The sequence below is a fragment of the Rhinatrema bivittatum genome, chromosome 1 (assembly GCF_901001135.1).
Source record: "Rhinatrema bivittatum chromosome 1, aRhiBiv1.1, whole genome shotgun sequence".
NCBI classification, from domain to species: Eukaryota; Metazoa; Chordata; class Amphibia; order Gymnophiona; family Rhinatrematidae; genus Rhinatrema; species Rhinatrema bivittatum.
In genome coordinates, this window is record NC_042615.1 from 499045929 (window position 1) to 499058294 (window position 12366).

Consider the following 12366-nt stretch of genomic DNA (forward strand, 5'->3'; position numbering starts at 1 on the left):
CCTCCAGGTCTGCCACTCTAGCTTCCAGAGATCGGACTTGTTCTCTGAGAGACAGGAGCCCTTTGCACCACCTGCACATGTACAATTTCTCATCTGTGGGTAAAAGAATCATACATGTGACACTCGATGCAAAAGACTGGGAAGCCCCCCTCTTGCTGCTGGACTGCTGCCTTCATCTCAAATTTGTTCAGTTCCTAGTTAAGTTTTAGGTTGCTATGGGAGTAATGTGTCTAATTAGTGTCCTTTCAATGTATTAGTGAATTCACTATATGTTAGTAGTGGCCTACAGAGGAATGATCAAACTTTCAATAAGGTGTGGGGAATTCGTGAACTGAAGTTAAAAAGATGATTTTTTTTTTGTGTGAAAGTGGCACCTGCCTATAAATTAAAGGATGAGCAGTTTAGTTGCCCTGATTCAAGACTGGCCAGTTCAGGGTTTCCTTTGAGGCATCTGGTGGGCAGAGTCTTGCAGATCTGACTCGGGACCTTCGCCCTTGGCGCCCCACCAAGTTCAGGAGTCCAGGGCATTCCCCACCAATATCAATGCCGGGTACCGATCCTCCACGGACCCCATTGAAGTTCTGGTGACACCCAGCCTGCCGCCTCCTCCTGGGTTGGTACCTTTGCACCCGCATTTAGAGAGGAGTTGGACCACGTGATTCAACAGGCAGTGCTAAATGCCCTTCATGGCCTCCAGCAGCCACCGAAGCCGACCCCCATAAAGACATCGGAACCGGCGCCCTCCATGCTAGTGCCCCTCCTGGAAAGGCTGGATGTGCTGCTTAGTGCCTTACCGATGCAGCCGGTGCTGGGGGGTCCCCCAGGTAGGACATCCTCTCCTTGGGGTTTCTTTGGAGGGGGTCGGCCGAGACTGATGCTGCTCCAGTGTTGGTGCCAGTACCGGACGGGGAAGAACGTCGCTGCCGGTGCTTCCCTCGGTGCTCGGCCCGGTCCTTCGGTGCCGAGGATGATGACCCCAAAGCTTTTGAATGCTCCGATGCCAGTGAGGGGGCGATCTCCTGCCCCTTGATCATCATGGTGGGGCGCTGAGGGCGAAGGTCCCAAGTCAGATCAATCCCCGTGACTCAACGTACCTACCACAGTAGTCAATGGAGCAAATTGCTTGGAACCAAACAAGTGCTCCATCTTGTCCAGGCAGGAGTATCAGCATTTGGGGGTCATTTAAGCACAGCTGGGACACCGAGGGAAGGCCCGGGACACAGGTCACAAATGTCGTATGGGTCCGTGATGGACATAGTCTGCGGACACTCAGGGCACTTTCGAAAACCGGTTGCCATTGCAAAAAGGGTGGCGTGCAGTCAGTGGCCATCGGCCACCAGGAGGTAGACGTTCGGGAACCAAATGCAAGAAAACGCGAAAACTAGCACCAGAGGAATTGGTTTGCGATGGGGGACCATGGAGCAGGGAAAAACTTGAAGAAAGTTTTTTTGAATTGTTCCGTGAGGAAAACATTTTTCACAGAGCTCCACAAACCGCAAGGCAACAGCTCCGTGGAAGAAAGGAGATTGAAGGGGTTGGTGGCATGCTGGGCATACTCTAGAAACCTTGACAAAAGTGTTCCGTGACAGGGCTCCATCTGCTGATGTCACCCATCTGTGAGGACTACCATCCTGCTTGTCCTGGGAGAAAATGTAATTCTTAAGCTTATCTGATGCAGAAAAAAATGCCACTGGTCAGGCTCCCATCCAGGTCAGCATGTGCTTAGAAATTCTGACCCCAACCAGATAGCTCCCCCAAAATCTAGTAGAAACCAGTACTCTGCGTACCCCACCAAATCACAGATTTAGACTTTAAAATAACAATTAGCAATTATATTTCCACCTAGCCAGCAAACCCAAAATTCAAGCTGCAACCAAGAGAGAAGACAGCAGGAAAAAAAATGTCTAAATTGGAGCTTATTTTTTTTCTTTAGCTTAATTTAGCCAACCACACAGACCGCTTGCAACAAAGAAGAAAACTAAAATATCTACTGCAAAAACACCAAACCTGCCTCATACAAGATCAGTCCCAACCCACAGTGAGAAAAGCAATATATTTTGGGGAAAAAAAATAGATAAGGGCCATATAAAATAAAAAGTTGTATGGATTTTCTGAAGTCTCAAGTACAAAGAATGTTTTAAAGCTAACATATTGGCTCTCATACTTGTCACATTGCACCGATTCCACACTTTATATATTAATTTGAGTGGTTCTGCATTTCTTATACATGTTTAATTCTTCTGTTATAGCATTTGTAATTTTGGTGACTTTATTTTACTTATGCCATTTCTTTGTAATTTTTAAAGTTATCTTCTTGGCTTCAATAAAAATGAGTGATCAAAACTGAACGGTGGGTAGATGCAGGCAAAAGGTGTAAGACTTGGTTCAGTCCTTGTGCTGAACAGCAATAACCCAGGTCTGCAGCTGACATGGGGCCAAATATAAAAAGAAATTGGTAGGCAAAATGAAATTGCAGTTTGGTGACAAGGGAAGGAAATGTGGCAGTGTGGCAATCCCTCATTGTCACTTTTGAAGATTTAATAGCTGCTACTTGGCTAGGACTATTGCTGCAATGAACAGGAGCTGTCACAAGTTTTGTAAAATAGTGTCTGGTTCATTACTTTGTGTGTTCAGAAGATTAACAACTAACAGCCTTTCACAGAATGTGGTGTCTTATCACTTTCATAGTTTGTTCCTATCTTTTTCTCACCTCTAAGTTCCAGGGTTTTATGAAAAATGACTTTGCGACAACCTAAGAGACCAAAGGTCTCAGCCACTCTCATCCTTAAATTGATTCTTAAGTATAGGGACAAAAGATTGCCCTTAATCTAGCTCTGGTTGGTCCAGTATTACTACAGCATTAGCTATTGCTTATACTTGTGCTTTGTGATGTAATAGAGGAGCAGAAAAAGCACATAAACAGAAAACCACACAGAAGGAGCTTTATTTTCAATAGCATGAGAAATACATCTAGATACACAAACAATATGAAGGTAGGCAGGCATTACACTGCCTTTTAATGCAGGTATGTGCTGCATTATGGGAGGATGATTCCTGTGATAGGAGATTACTCTTCTTACTTCAGTGACCGAGCTGGATGCCTCTTGCATTTTCCATGGCTTGGTCTTTGCCTCCCTGCAGAAAAGTGGAAAGTTATTTTGAACTTTTCTTTTTGCAGCCAACACCTGCCACCGAAATCAATTATGGGCAGGGAGATGGGACGTATGAAAACTTGGGCTTGATAGAATGGTGAATATCGCACTATTCTGTTTCCCTGCAATAGGAAAGCAGACTGATTGAGGTTTACAACCTTGGGGGAGCAGTAAAGCCCTGGTCCATCCCAAACAGCTAGTGCAACATGTGCCTTTAACTTTATTTTTTTTTTGTAATTAACATTTTTTATTGTGGAAAATTGCATACAATTTTACATGTAATACAGATAAAGTCCAAACTGGTAAGACATAACCAGATATTTTCAAACTGAAAGACATTTAGCCGTAAACAGATAACAACATTCTACAAAATCCCATTTTAATCCCATTCCCACTCAGCCCTTCCTCTCCCCCTCCCCCCATGTTTAAGGGTGCCATAGTGGTTTCATTACACTAATGAAGTGGCAAGGACTGCCCATTATACCATCTTGCCAAACACTGTATCTAATTAGACCTATTCCAATAATGTTACACCTTAGGGATTTTCCTAATTTATTCAATAGTGACTATTGTCCAAGCCATCTATCGAGGGGGGACCAAATTTTGTAGAATTTTGAAAGTTTGTCCCTACGTAGAGCTGTTAATGTGTCCATCTATGCCATTCTTTGTATGCTGGTTGATAGCTGGCTTCTGCTGGGGATCTTATCGCTTTTCCAATGTGCCGCTACCACCATCCTTGCTGATACTGTTAGGGAGGAAAACAAGCGCTGCTGATCCTGAGTTAGGTCCGGATGTGGGAGTCCTAACAGTCGCGCATCAATTCGTAGGGACACCTGGGTATCCAATATCTCACCTGCCAGGCTCGGACACTCCTCCCAGAAAAGTTTGATTTTGAGACAATCCCACCACCTATGCAGGAATGTGCCTTCTATGGCACGGCGTCTCCAGCAGGTAGGCTTATTTAAAGGGGACCACCGAGCCACTCTTATTGGTGTAAGGTACCATCTAAAAAGTATCTTCTAGTTATTTTCTGACATAGCTGCTGCTATGAAGGACTTGCTCAAACGCCTGAAACATTCCTCCCATTTTTCTTTTTGCCAGTGCACACCCATCTCTTTCTCCCAAGCTGCCCTATGTTTAGTCTTGAAGGGAGTCTCCTCATTTAAAATCAGGTAAATTTTTGTAATCATTTTCTTCATCTTCTCAGCCTCTGCACAAAATCCTCTAAATAATGATCGCCCCCTTGTCAAGTCTCTCTGGCCATTGTCTGTTAACATAAAATGTCTGAGCTGGGCATATGCTAAAAAGACTATTTTTCAACCTGTATACCCTCTGTAGTTCTGAGAAGGAGGCTATTTTTCCATTAGCCCACACTTGCCCTAAGTATACCAGGCCTTTCTCCTCCCATATACAAAAAAATCGGATGTGCTGCCTCTGCTGGAAATTTCACTGCAAGGTAAATAAGGGTTAAACCTGAATATACTATCAGACCCACCAAAGGAAAATTAGTTTCTTACCTGATAATTTTCGTTCCTGTAGTACCAAGGATCAGTCCAGGACACCTGGGTTGTGACTCCGCACCAGTAGATGGAGACAGACTAAAACTTGTGGGCGGAGCCATATATGCCCCTGTGCCAGTCACAGCCCCTCAGTCTTACGGAATGTCAAAGTAGAACACAACCAGAGAAGTGAACAAAACTAGATACCGCTAACTAACGGGGAAGAAACACCCCTTCTGGAACCGGGCTCTCCAACCGAGAGAGCGAACAAGCGAAACAGAGCAAATCAAACAACACAGAGCGGACTCTCCGTTACTTCAGCGCAGCACTGCGGGCGGGATCCTGGACTGATCCTTGGTACTACAGGAACGAAAATTATCAGGTTAGAAACTAATTTTCCTTTCCCTGTACGTACCAGGATCAGTCCAGGACACCTGGGATGTACCAGAGCAACCTACTGAGGGTGGGAAGCAGAGAGTCCCGCTCGGAGAACCCTCTCTCCAAAACCCCCAGAATCGGTAGCCCGGACATCCAGCCGGTAATGCCGGATAAAAGTATGCAACGACTTCCAGGTGGCCGCCCTACAAATCTCTTGAGGCGACACCTGAGAAGCTTCCGCCCAGGACGCTGCTTGAGATCGAGTCGAGTGAGCCCGCAGCCCCACAGGAAGAGGTTTTCCCTTCACCAAGTACGCTGACCCAATGGCCTCCTTGAGCCAACGAGCGATCGTTGTGCGGGACGCTGCAGCTCCTTTCTTTGGTCCAGAGAAGAGGACAAACAGATGATCTGTGACCCGAAACGGATTAGTGACCTCCAGATATCGGAGAAGGGATCTCCGCACGTCAAGCTTTCGTAACTCCCTCTCTTCTGTAACAGAGGAGCCTCCGCACGCAAAAGCAGGCAACTCCACCGATTGATTCACATGAAACGACGAGACCACTTTCGGAAGAAAGGAAGGAACCGTCCGTAAGGAAACCCCCGAATCGGAGATACGCAAGAAAGGTTCCCTACAAGACAGGGCCTGTAACTCGGAAACCCGCCGTGCCGAGGCAATCGCCACCAAGAATGCCGTCTTTAAAGTGAGATCCTTAAGAGTTGCGCGTTTCAAGGGCTCAAACGGCGCCGTGCATAGAGCGGAAAGAACCCAATTGAGGTTCCAAGCCGGACAAGGAAGACGTAACGGGGGGCGAAGGTGCTTAGCACCCCGAAGGAAACGAGCAATATCCGGGTGAAGCGCCAGAGACTTACCTCGCAAACACCCAAGCGCCGCCACTTGGACCCGTAGGGAACTGCACGCCAGACCTTTGGCCAGACCCGCCTGGAGGAACGCCAGAACATCAGAGACGGAAGCCGAAGTGGGGACCACCCCGCGCTGCACGCACCAGTCTTCAAAGACTACCCAGACACGGACGTAAGCCAAAGACGTCGACTGCTTCCTGGAACGCAGCAGTGTGGCCACCACCGCATCTGAATAACCTTTTCTCTTCAGACGATTCCTCTCAAAAGCCATGCCGCGAGACAGAAGTGATCCGGATCCTCCAAACAGACGGGGCCCTGATGGAGTAGGGCCGCCATTCCCTGGAACCGAAGGGGTGCCGCTACTGCCAGTTGTACGAGGTCTGCGAACCACGGCCGGCGAGGCCACTCCGGTGCCACCAAGATCACGTTGGCCGGATGCAACTCTATGCGCCGTAGAATCTTGCCGATCATCGGCCACGGGGGAAACACGTAGAGCAGCACATCCGTAGGCCAGGGAAGCACCAACGCATCGACGCCTTCTGCCCCCCGCTCTCGACGTCGACTGTAAAAGCGCGGGGCCTTCGCGTTGTGCCACGTGGCCATCAGATCCATGTGGGGCACCCCCCACGTTTCGCAAATGAGAAGAAATGCTTCGTCCCCCAGCTCCCACTCTCCGGGATCCAGACGATGACGGCTGAGATAGTCCGCCTGCACGTTGTCGACTCCCGCTATGTGAGACGCTGCGAGGTTGCTGAGATGTAGCTCCGACCAGGCCATCAAGCGCTGAGCTTCTTCTGCCACCTGGGGGCTCCGTGTCCCCCCCTGCCGGTTGATGTATGCCACGGTGGTCGCATTGTCCGACAACACTCGGACTGCCTTTCCCCGCAGCAATGGTAGAAAAGCCTGCAGAGCCAGACGGACCGCCCTGGTCTCTAGGCGATTGATAGACCACTGGGCTTGCGACACTGACCACAGGCCTTGAACTGAGCTCCCTAGGCAGACCGCTCCCCAACCGGAGAGGCTGGCATCCGTGGTCACCACTGTCCAACTGGGCACCAGGAGAGAGACTCCGGCGGAAAGATGACTTGGATCCAGCCACCACCGCAGGCTGGACCTCGCGTGTCCCAGTAGAGGAAGCGGTAAATGGAAGTCCTCCGAGACCGGCTTCCAACGGGAAAGCAAGGATGACTGTAAGGGTCGCAGATGAGCGAACGCCCAGGGAACCAGCGCCAGCGTGGAAGCCATAGACCCCAGGACCGTAAGGTAGTCGCACACCCGCGGCTGGCGAAGAGACAACAAGCGGTGCACCTGAGTGAGCAGTTTGCCCCTCCTTTCGAGCGACAGAAACACCTTGCCCTGCTTCGTGTCGAAAAGAGCTCCCAGATATTCCAAGGACTGCGTGGGTGTCAGATGACTCTTGCTGAAGTTGACCACCCATCCCAGGGACTGCAACAGATGGAGGACCCTGGCCACCGCCATCCGACACTGATCCTCGGACTTCGCCCGAATCAACCAATCGTCCAGATAAGGATGGACCAGAAGACCTTCTCGGCGCAGTTGCGCCGCCACCACGACCATCACCTTCGTGAATGTACGAGGGGCCGTTGCGAGCCCAAACGGGAGCGCCCGAAACTGGTAATGCCGGCCCAGAATGCAGAATCTGAGGAAGCGTTGGAAGGACGGCTGAATGCCTATGTGAAGATACGCCTCCGTGAGGTCCAGGGAGGCCAGGAACTCGCCTGGCCGGACCGCGGCGATGACTGACCGGATCGTCTCCATTTTGAAGCGAGGAACGCGAAGGCATCGGTTCACCCCTTTGAGATCCAGAATTGGTCGGAACGTGCCGTCCTTCTTTGGTACGATGAAGTAAATGGAGTAACGGCCTTCGCCGTGCTGGCCGACCGGAACGGGGGAGATGGCTCCCAAGTCCTCTAGGCGGCGGATGGTGTCTAGCACCGCCGCCTTCTTCTCGGGAGCCTTGCAGGGTGACACAAGGAACTTGTCCACTGGAGTGCGAGCAAAATCTAACGCGTAGCCGTGTCTTATCACGGTGAGGACCCACTGGTCCGACGTTATTCCGGCCCATCTCTCGTAGAACGACAGCAACCGCGCCCCGACGTTGGGAACGGCGTGCTGAGGCTGCGGCGGGAGAAGGGCCGACCTCCTTTCATTGTGAAGATTTGGGCGCCATGATGGCCAGGGCACCTCCTGGTCTACCATAGCGCCTCCCACGAAAGGACTGCTGATGCTGCTGCTGCTGCCGCCACTGTGGGGTACGGGAGGAGGAAGACCTGTACGATTGCCCCGACGACCTTTGAGGGCGCGCCTTCCTGGGCCCCCGAAAACGGGACCTGGATGCAAAGGAAGACCGCGACCTGGATCTATCTTCAGGCAACCTGAAAGCCCTATTTTCCCCCAGGGAAGCCATTAAATCATCTAATTCCTTGCCAAACAGTAACTTACCCTTGAAAGGCAGCGCCCCGAGGTGAGCCTTAGAAGAGCCATCCGCCGCCCAGTTGCGGAGCCACAGGAGGCGGCGCGCCGAGACAGCCGCCACCAGGGATCTAGACGAAGTGCGCAGTAGATCGTGGAGTGCATCTGCACCATATGCTATTGCCGATTCCAACTTATCCGCTTGTGCTGCCTCCTCCGCCGAAAGATCCGCATTGGCTTGGAGGACCTGAGCCCAGCGCAAGCTAGCTCTCAAAGCGAAATTCGTACACATGGCGGCCCGAATTCCTAGCGCTGAAACCTCAAAAATCTTCTTAAGCTGTACTTCCAGCTTCCTGTCCTGAAGATCCCGAAGGGCTGTCGCTCCCGTAACTGGAATAGTAGATCTCTTGGTTACCGCCGAAACCGCTGAATCCACCTTGGGGAACTTGAGAAGGTCCAGCGCATCCTCCGGGAGAGGGTAAAGCTTGTCCATGGCCTTGCTGACCTTCAAACCTAACTCCGGCGTGTCCCATTCCCGGAACATGATGTCCGTCGAAGAAAAATGGAACGGAAAAGCCACTGCCGGACCCGTGAGGCCCAACAGGACCGGATCCATGTTCGCTTCTTGCCGAACCACCGCCGGAGGAGGGGGGTCTATTCCCAGTTCCTGGAGAATGGCTGGAATTAGAGGTGGCAATTCTTCCCTACGGAATAGTCGTACCACCTTGGGATCGTCGCCCTCCGCTGCCTGTGACGCCTTTCCTGCTGCAGCTGGAGCGGATCCGTCCCCTGCCACGTCATCGGTCCCTTTTTGTGGCTCTTCAGAGGCATCAGTGTCTGCCCCCGTGGAGGAATCCAGGTCCGCCTCCTGTGGGACGCCACGCGGAGGACGTTTCCCCCTGGAAGCCCTCGGGGCCCCACTGTTGGACTTCTTCAGCGGCGGAGCCCTGCGGGACTCCCTCCGGCCGCGCTTGCCCTTGCTTTTCCTGCATTTCAGGACTTTGCGCAGCAAAAGCGCAAAGTCCTCTGAAAAAGAGCTGGACCCCGAATCAGCCTCCGCTGGGCTCCCCGGGGACCCCGGGTCCCCCGAGGGACCCCCCCCCGCCGGGTCCCGCTGAGGAGACAGCGCCGGAGGCAAGGCCGCAGGCCCTGCCGCTTCCCGCGCCATTTCGCGGCCCGTGGCTAAAATGGCCGCCACTCCCGCGCTGAGCGGGAACAAATCCTGGGGCTTCTCCAACGCTCCCCCCCCGCTCGGCGGTGGTCGCGCGCGCCGCACACGAGCCCCCCGAGACGCCCCGGACGACCCTTCATCGCCCGGGATGCAGGAAGCGCAAAGACCGTCGCGAGAGAGACGCGCGCGCGCCGAGCCGCAGGCTCGGCAAGCGGAGCCACGAGGCATGCCGGCGAAAAAACGGCGCGAAGAGAGGCCGCAACAGAAAACAAGATGAAGAAGACAAAAGTCGCGCGAACGGCCTCCCCCCTGCCAGCGGCGCCCCCCCCGAGAGCGGCGACGCAAGGAGCAGCTTCCCCCCTGTCAGCGGCGCCCCCCCCGAGAGCGGCGATACAAGGAACAGAGAGCCGGACAAAACAAAAAACAGACAAAACTTTTTTTTTTTTTTTTTTACAAAAAACAAGGCCTGTCGCTGTCCGCGGTCCTGGAGCCCTAGTCCAGCAGGGGTGAGTGAACCGGGCTCCCCGGTGTCACCCCTGACACTGCTAAATGGCAAAACTGGGTCCTCGACCCTAGCAGTGGCCTCAACCGGGGGGGGGTAGTCCCCTCAGGACCTCTCAACCCCCCTGGGAGGCAGGGCAAACGGACGTCAGTGACAATTTGGCAACAAATTCCAATTACAAAACCAAAAGCCTAACCTGGCCTAACCCAAGGGAAAGAAAAAAACCAACCCTGACGGAGTACCAGAATCAGGGCAGGGAGGAGCTGTGACCGGACCTGCACCATCTACTGGAGACAGAGTAAGACTGAGGGGCTGTGACTGGCACAGGGGCATATATGGCTCCGCCCACAAGTTTTAGTCTGTCTCCATCTACTGGTGCGGAGTCACAACCCAGGTGTCCTGGACTGATCCTGGTACGTACAGGGAAACATCTTTTCCAAATATGTAATGTGTTTTTAAGGCAGGGCGATACTTATTCCCATTCTACTGTGTACGGTGCTTTCAGCCAGAACATTGCATGGATGGGAACAGACTTTGATTGATATTGTTCGATTTGGATCCATTGTTTCCTGGCTCTCAAGGAGTGGCTATCAATAATACTTTTAATTTGAGAGGCAGGGTAGTATTTCAGTACATTTGGTACCCTCAGTCCCCTTTCTGACCTTGGACAGTATAGAACTTCCCTAGATACCCTGGGAAGTCTCCTTTGCCATATGAAGGAAAATATTATTTTTTGAAAATGATGTAGAATTTTGTCAGACTCCATAGGGTAAGGCTTGAAATAGCCAATTCTTGGCAAGATATTCATTTTAACTGCCAATATTCTGCCTAGCCAAGATAAATTCAGGAGTTCCCATCGACTTAGATCTGCCTCTAAGGACTGCAATAAAGGGGAGTAATTGATTCTGAAGAGATCTTTGAAATCTAAGCTAATGTTAACTCCTAAATATCTGATGGGCCCGGCTGTCCACCTGAAGGAGTGTCTCACTTTTAAGTAGGTTTTATTTTCCTTAGATATATTTATGGGGAGAATTTCTGACTTATCCATATTTACATGGAAACCAGAAATAGAGCCAAAGCATTTCATCTCTTTTGTCGCAAGCATTAATGACATCTCAGGTTTATGTAGGGAGATAATATCATCCGCATACAAAGAAATTTTAAACTGATCTTTCCCAATTCTGATACCTTCAATATCCTGCGAATTGTGCACTATCGCAGCTAAGGGCTCCACACTTACTGCAAAGAGGAGGGGGGAGAGAGGACACCCCTGCTGGGTGCTTCTCTTGATGGGAAAATTCTCAGTGTAGCCATCGTTGATCTTTAAGCAGGCTGCAGGTGCCTTTAAATTTATTTAAAAAATAAACAACTAAACAAATGCAAAGTGTTGGCAAAATTATTTTTCTTTAAATACTCAAGTTGTCTCGTCAGACATTTCTCTTGCACATTAATTCAACTGAGCTGATACAGTGTTTTTAAATGTTATGTTAATATCTTTCTGGCTTTTGGAAGCTTACACAGCCTGGCTGAAGTCCCAGTTCTATAAAAGGATTCAGGGCTATGACTTTCTCTGCCTATTACAGGCTATTACAAGAACATAAGAAGTGCTAGGCTGGGGACAGACCAAAATGTCCATTGCACCTAGGAGCCTGTCTGGCTAATTTGAGTTAGAAGTAGCCAGCAGTAGATTTGTTCCGTGTTATTCACAGAGAAGTGGTAGCTTTCTCCAAGTAGGTCCAGCTAATAATTATTCAATGCCTTTTCCTCCAGAAATGTATCCAAACTCCTTTTAAACACAGCTATGCTAAAGGCCTTAACCCTATACTATGGTAATAAATGCCATAGCTTGTCTATTGCATAAAAAATATTTTCTCATATTACTACTAATCTGTAACCTATCATTAAAAACAGACATGTATCTAAAGAAGAGAGTGGCCAACGTAATGTCAATTTTTATAAAAAGCTCTGGGGTGATCTGAGAAATTATAGACCCATGAGCCTGACATCTGTGCCAGCAAAATGGTATAAGCTTTCCTTAAAGACAAAATTATTGGCCCAAAAGCTAGATATGGCTTAATGGAGTACAAACCAACAGGGCTTTAGCAAAGGAAGTCTGGTTTTACCAATCTACTGGATTTTTTGATGGTGTTAATAAACATGTGGATAAGGATGACTGGTCGATATAGTGCATCTTCAAAAGGCATGTGACAAAATCCCTCAAGAGGTTCCTCAGGAAATTATACAGTCCAGGGATAGGAGGCAATGGCCTATTATGGATTAGTAACTGGCTGAAACAGAGGGTTCTCAACCCAGTCCTGGGGACAAACCTAGCCAGTAAGGTTTTCAGGATCTACATGGTCAATATGCATG

The 12366-nt window shown here is 50.2% G+C and overlaps 1 protein-coding gene across 2 annotated transcripts in view; it reads right to left on the reverse strand.

Moving 5' to 3' along the window:
* Positions 1 to 2918: 2918 nt before the first annotated feature.
* Positions 2919 to 12366, reverse strand: part of IDH3G (isocitrate dehydrogenase (NAD(+)) 3 gamma) — a 72171-nt gene continuing 62723 nt past the window's right edge. The window contains exon 14 of one of the 2 annotated variants that reach the window (XM_029609446.1): positions 2919 to 3135. The gene's annotated coding sequence lies outside the window, so the exon portion shown is untranslated. Of the gene's footprint in view, positions 3275 to 12366 lie in introns of both variants that reach the window. The other variant, XM_029609436.1, reaches the window with a different exon arrangement.